Source organism: Cupressus sempervirens, chromosome 9, assembly GCF_028749045.1.
Source record: "Cupressus sempervirens isolate cs-2001-9-10 chromosome 9, ASM2874904v1, whole genome shotgun sequence".
NCBI classification, from domain to species: Eukaryota; Viridiplantae; Streptophyta; class Pinopsida; order Cupressales; family Cupressaceae; genus Cupressus; species Cupressus sempervirens.
Window position 1 is genome coordinate 580,883,212 of NC_143126.1, and position 5,863 is coordinate 580,889,074.

General features: G+C 35.2%; 1 non-coding gene across 1 annotated transcript; it reads right to left on the minus strand.

The window, feature by feature from the left end:
- Positions 1-3,939: 3,939 nt before the first annotated feature.
- Positions 3,940-4,255, minus strand: LOC149540000 (signal recognition particle RNA). The gene has a single exon (XR_016356628.1).
- Positions 4,256-5,863: the final 1,608 nt, after the last annotated feature.

Below are 5,863 nucleotides of genomic sequence, written 5' to 3' on the forward strand. Positions count from 1 at the left end.
AGGGAATTGACTTAACAATATGTTGGTTGTTGTGGAATTTTGGGTATTTTTAGAGATATTATATTTTAATTGTAACTATCAAAAACCTTTAGTTAGGATAAACAATGATTGTATCATGTTTGATTGTAACTATCCCAAACCATTAGTTAGGATAAAGAATGATTGTATAACATGTAGTTTTGTATTGTTTTACATGGAAATAAACAAAAAAAATGGGTAGGATGATGGGGGAAAATATGTATTAAAATCTATCACTATTTAAGAGTTTTATATGTGGGTTTTTCCACTGAGTGGTATGTGAGTATGTTTAGGAGTTGACAAAGATAGAGTTTAAGGATTGGAAGGACTTTGTCAATTTAGAGAGGGTAGATAGTGTGTGAGTGGTGAAGATAGAGAGGAGTATGTGAGAAGGATCTTGGAATATGCAAAGATCCTAAGTTACACTATTTTGCAAGGTACCTTCATATCCTCTTGCAAAATGGGGACAACACAGTCTACAAAGTGTAGTTAAAGCATGGTTAAGATCTAATTAGTTTGTGCTCGAAAATTATAAGAGTAGAATGTTAGGAATGGAAGAATATGTTAGAGTTTGTTAAAATCTAGTATGTTGAGCATGGTGGTCAGAGGGTATCTTTATATTCTGACCATTAATAGTTCTTGATAGAACCATTGAGTGGGTGTGGGGATTCAATGATTAATTAAACAGATTTAGTGTTGCTCCAAGAAGGTAATGAATAAATTTAGTGGATTAAGGGGATCTTTGATGTCAGAAGTTGTATCTCATAGTCAAGTTGAAGATCCAGTCCTTAACGCATAAGAAAAATATGTGAATAATTGTGTTCTGCATCAAAACCTCCTTTAATCTCCTCTCTACAATAAGCTTAATTAAAAAGTGGTGTGAAATAGAATTTGGCATATATTTTTGCACTTTTGTTGAAATGTGGAGGAGAAAGTTGTATAACACATTTGGGACATTTATTGGCATATTATTATGTTGAATGTGGCTCAACATCTTGAAGTGAACAAAGTGTAGATAAGATTGTCGCCTTTTGCATTTGAGATATTTAATCTCAAATATTTTTATCTAAATATAATCCTTCAGAAATGTTATTCTCTTCATACCCTATTTCATGTCTACTACAGAAAGAGGTTCTAGGTGTAGGGTAAACTAAGCTCCATCTAGTATGGCATATATGGTGTCAGGAGACATATATCCTTCTATAGGTAACCTAGTTACCTCTGCCACAATTTTCTCTGAAAGTTCCACTTTCAAATCCTTTACATTTGCAACATCATTTTTAAGAGACCTTAGAAATGTTATGGCAATCTTGTCATCATAGTTACTAAGCTTCAATAAATAATTTACCAACCACAATCCTCAAACATCTACCCATACCTTTGATCTTGTAAGAGTACATTAAGCATAGTCATCTCATGGCAAATGAGAGCTCCATCCATGATGAAAAATGGAGAAAATTGCTTGTCAGAATCCAATAGTTATGAAAACCCTTATAAAAAATCATATACCTAGCTACAAGGTTCTAAAGCTTAGCTCCGAATTGATACAATATTGGCTAAAATTTTGACAATCTCTTACTCAATCAATGTATATCTATTAAGCCTTAGTTTCTATTTTTACTCTACAATTACCTCTCTTTATAAATTTGGCATAGGAATGATTTATGAGGAGGTAATGAGACATAAGTACTTTGAGAATTTTTTTGTAATTAAAAATGTCACATCGCCACATACCTTGATAAATGACAGATGCAACAATTTCAAATAATAATAACCCATTTTAAAAATTGATGTAACGCCCATAAATAACTAGGCATGACTAAGCATAACACATTGACTCTCCCCCCCCTCCTAACTCAAAGTAGACAATAGGTCCCACTATTTTTAATAATGCAACATAGAACAAGTTTGTGTGGTAATACAAATAAATTGAACTGAAGTAAAATTAATACATTTTATGTCCTATCCCTAGTATTGAATTAATATACATCCTTATCACCCTCACAATTATGAATTTAACTACCAAACTCTTCATGCAGTAGCTATAAGTGACTTAAAAAGGTGATGTTGATCAGATAACATGAAAGGTTAGGAGTGCTATATTACAAAGAAAAGTATATCTACTAAAGGAAAAAATATCTATTATGAGTAATTGAAGAAGGGTTGATTATGTGGAAGAAGATAGCATAGCAGGTTCAATTTCTTCAAGTATAAAAGTCATGACTGACTTGTATTCTCCGAATTGTTGCAAAAACTCCACCTTCATTTTAGGTTTGTGATGCAATGTCAAATGGTGCCCATTAACAAGAAACTTGTATCTCACATGATCAATGGTTGTGAGTTTAAAAAGTCCATTATCATAAACCTTGTTGATTTTATATGAACCTAACTAGCATATTTAGAACTTTCTTAGAGTGTTTTGATAACTAGAGTCAAATCGAAGAGCCCATTTACCCAAAAAGAACTTCTTGTCATTTATATATTTTATGTGCCATTATTTTCTTTGACTTTGAATTATTTATATTTTGTATAGTGAAAATTTCCTAAATTTATCCAAAGCATTGAGTTATAAGATTATTTCTGTCCATGGTATGGTTAGACATTTATCTTAGATGAGAAATGTTATGACTGTCTTGAGTTCAAGTTCAATTGGCATAATTGTTTTTTTAGAATACACTAGTTTAGATGATGTAAAACCAATTGTTGTATTTCATGTTGTTTTATATGCCCTAGTGGATTACTAAGACCTGTTAGCCCTATATCATTTTTGGATTGTAATTGCCTTAGTTAGAAGTGATGTAGGAGCATCCAGAGATATAAGGGCAATCCTGTGTCACCCAAAACAAATGTACTTAGACTTAGTTTCTATTCCATGTCTTTACCTTTTTGGATACCCATTTGGGTCAAATAAAGGTTCCAACTCTCACAGTTCCACTATCAGTGTGTTTAAAAATCTCAAAAAAATAGGAGCATGCAATTTGGCCATCATTTTGGTGACCTAGAAGGTGTGAATTGGCCAAATGAATGTAATTGTGATTTAGAGAATTCCAAAAAAAGAATCAGGTCAAAAGGCCCCACGGTTTGAAAGTTATTGCAGTTTTTTGAGTTTTGGAGACCTCTTAAGAATGCTTCAAAGTCAGGTTAGGGGCATTAAATGACCTCTAAAAGGGCCAAAAAATGGGGGACAAGCAAAGCTGGTCCATGGGGCTATAGAGCACTTTGAGAGCTTTCCGAAAATGTAAACAGTTCGTCAATCAAAGCTACGATTCAAAAGTTATGCCTCCCGGAAGTTCGGTTACCGTTTCTAGATTCTTCTAAATTTGCACCGACTTCTAACGCTACTTCTGGAACCTTCTATTTTGTCGGTGGATGCCTACTAGCACTTTCTAGAATGTACTCCTAGTCCTTAACCCTCCGAGGTCTATTTAAGGAGATTTTTGACATTGTAAAAGGCAGTTCAGAGTGGAGTTTGAGAGGAGGTCCTAAAAGGAGAAATTATCTCCAGATTTTATGCTATTGTAAGCCCTTAGGGCATGTTTTGAAGTTTATTTTCTCTCTACTATTTGTACTAGCTTATTTTCTCAGTTAATATAATCTTCCTTTTCTGTTCATTCCATTCTGTTCTTGGGTTGTGTCCCCATCAAGAAGAGACTATATTTCCCTATGTTTATTCCTTCTTGGTCATTAACATGTAGGTGGTAAGGTGGAGACTTTATACACCTGATATTATACTTATTGGCCAAATTTGTCATGAGTGTAGAAGTCAAATGTTCTCATTGGTAAGTGACTGTTTCCTTAGGGAGTCTATATCTTGTAAATATTTCTTCATTGAGGAAATCAAAAAATTTGTGACATTTGTAATTTCTATCTTATAGGGAAAATAGTCCCCACGAAATAGAAAATAGAGATTAGTGGCAAGCAAAAGGTGGAGGTCTGAGGATGCGAAGGCTGGGAGGATCAGTGGTTAGAGAGGCAAGCGGTGCGTAATCCTTCCACTATAGGGAGCGAGACGTGTTCGTTGCTCTATGAAACCAGCCTCACGCGTTCCCCTCTGCCTTACGCTGCGAGACATGGCATCCTTCCTTCGAAGGATGGCCCCACAACAACTCTCAACTTGGATCAAGGTGGGCCACATTATATGCCATGCATTTTCCCTCCTCACCAGCTGTTTAACTCTCCTGTTCCTCCACCTTATGCATCCCCACTCAGGTCACAAGCCCACGTTACCAAGCTCGACAAATCACACCGTCAAACTCTTTGCTTTTAAAAATGTATTTTATTTCTTTCTTCCCGTGTGTGGGATACAGGTCTATGCTAAAGGCTTCGCCACCGCTCATTCAAATTAACAATATTGTTTTCATTTCCAATCAACTCCGCTTCTCATTTCAAAATTCACATGAAACATGTAACACAATCTGGTCTGCTCTTGCGTTACCAGATTTATGCAGGGAGATCTAGCTTAACACAATCCCACAAATGTCCATCAATTCTAACCTTCTTGAAATTAGATTATGGTGGCTCAATAGAATTCATCAACATAATATCAGCTGCAGTATTCCCCTAAATCGTAAAACAATCCACTTTCTATCACACCTTTCCACATCCTCTGGATATCTGCACACAACTACTTATAAATTAATCATGCATCTAAAATAGATGCAATCGTCACAAAGTATTTTAAGCATACTCTGTTTAATCTTTCTTTCTTTTAAGTCTCACTACTTTAAGTGAACAGAGTAGAACAGATCGATACAAATTTTTCTGCATGGAAGCAGATAGAAACTATTTGGCAAAGATGGAAATGAGAGGATCATTAATGCATAAGCCACTAATGACGATAAATTCCAACCAAAGGTAGAAACGGTTAAACCACATTACAAGTTGATTTCTGCAGAACAAATAGTGACTGAGTGTCCAATAACAATAGGTTTTGATAATAGAAAAATCCTCATAACTCTGTCCATAGGAGAAGACAGACGAACAAATGTCAGAACTAATGGACATAGAATGGAAGACAAAGGCATTACCATAAAAGGCTTCAGAACTTCAATCGTTAACCTCATGAATATACTAGGGACATTACTCAGCCAAAAGGGCATTACCATCCACTCATACAACCCTTCGTTAGTTTTGAAGGTTGTTTTCCACTCATCTCCCTCCCTAATCTTTGTTTGATCTATTTTTGAAAAATAACAAGCCCCTTCCATATAATCTATTAAGTCTTCTATTCTAGGTATAGGGAATCCACACATAATTGTGATTTGTTTGAAGGCCCTTGCATCTGTGCAAATTCTCCATTTATCTCCCTTGTCAGGTGCAAGAATAGGAGGGACAACACAAAGACTAAGACTCTTCTTGATGAGTCCCTTCTCCAACAACTCTTGGAACTATTTTGTAATTCATCATTCTATGATGGGGTCATTTTTTATTCACAAAATTATTTGGTAGAGTGGCTCCAAAGATGAAGTCAATGCGCTGACTAACATCTCTGATTAGGGGTAGAGAGGTATTTCTTCCTTTACTACTCCCTCATACTTCCTAGATAACTCTTCCACTTATAGTGAAAAATCCTTCTTCTTACCCTTGACTGATAGGTATCTTCCACCTATCAGTCTCACACCGAAGGTGATGTGGTGATATCCTCAATTGTGTAACTACCAATCCCATTTTCCCTTCAGTAACAACTCCTAAATATGTTTTCTTGTCATGATCTTTAGTTGGGTTAAACTCTTAGATGTGATAAAAAAATTCCATCCAACTTCTTTTTCCACATGGTGATTCTAATTTTTTCAATCACATAAGTTTTTATTTCTTCATAAATTCTTACAAATTGATGCCTCACTTG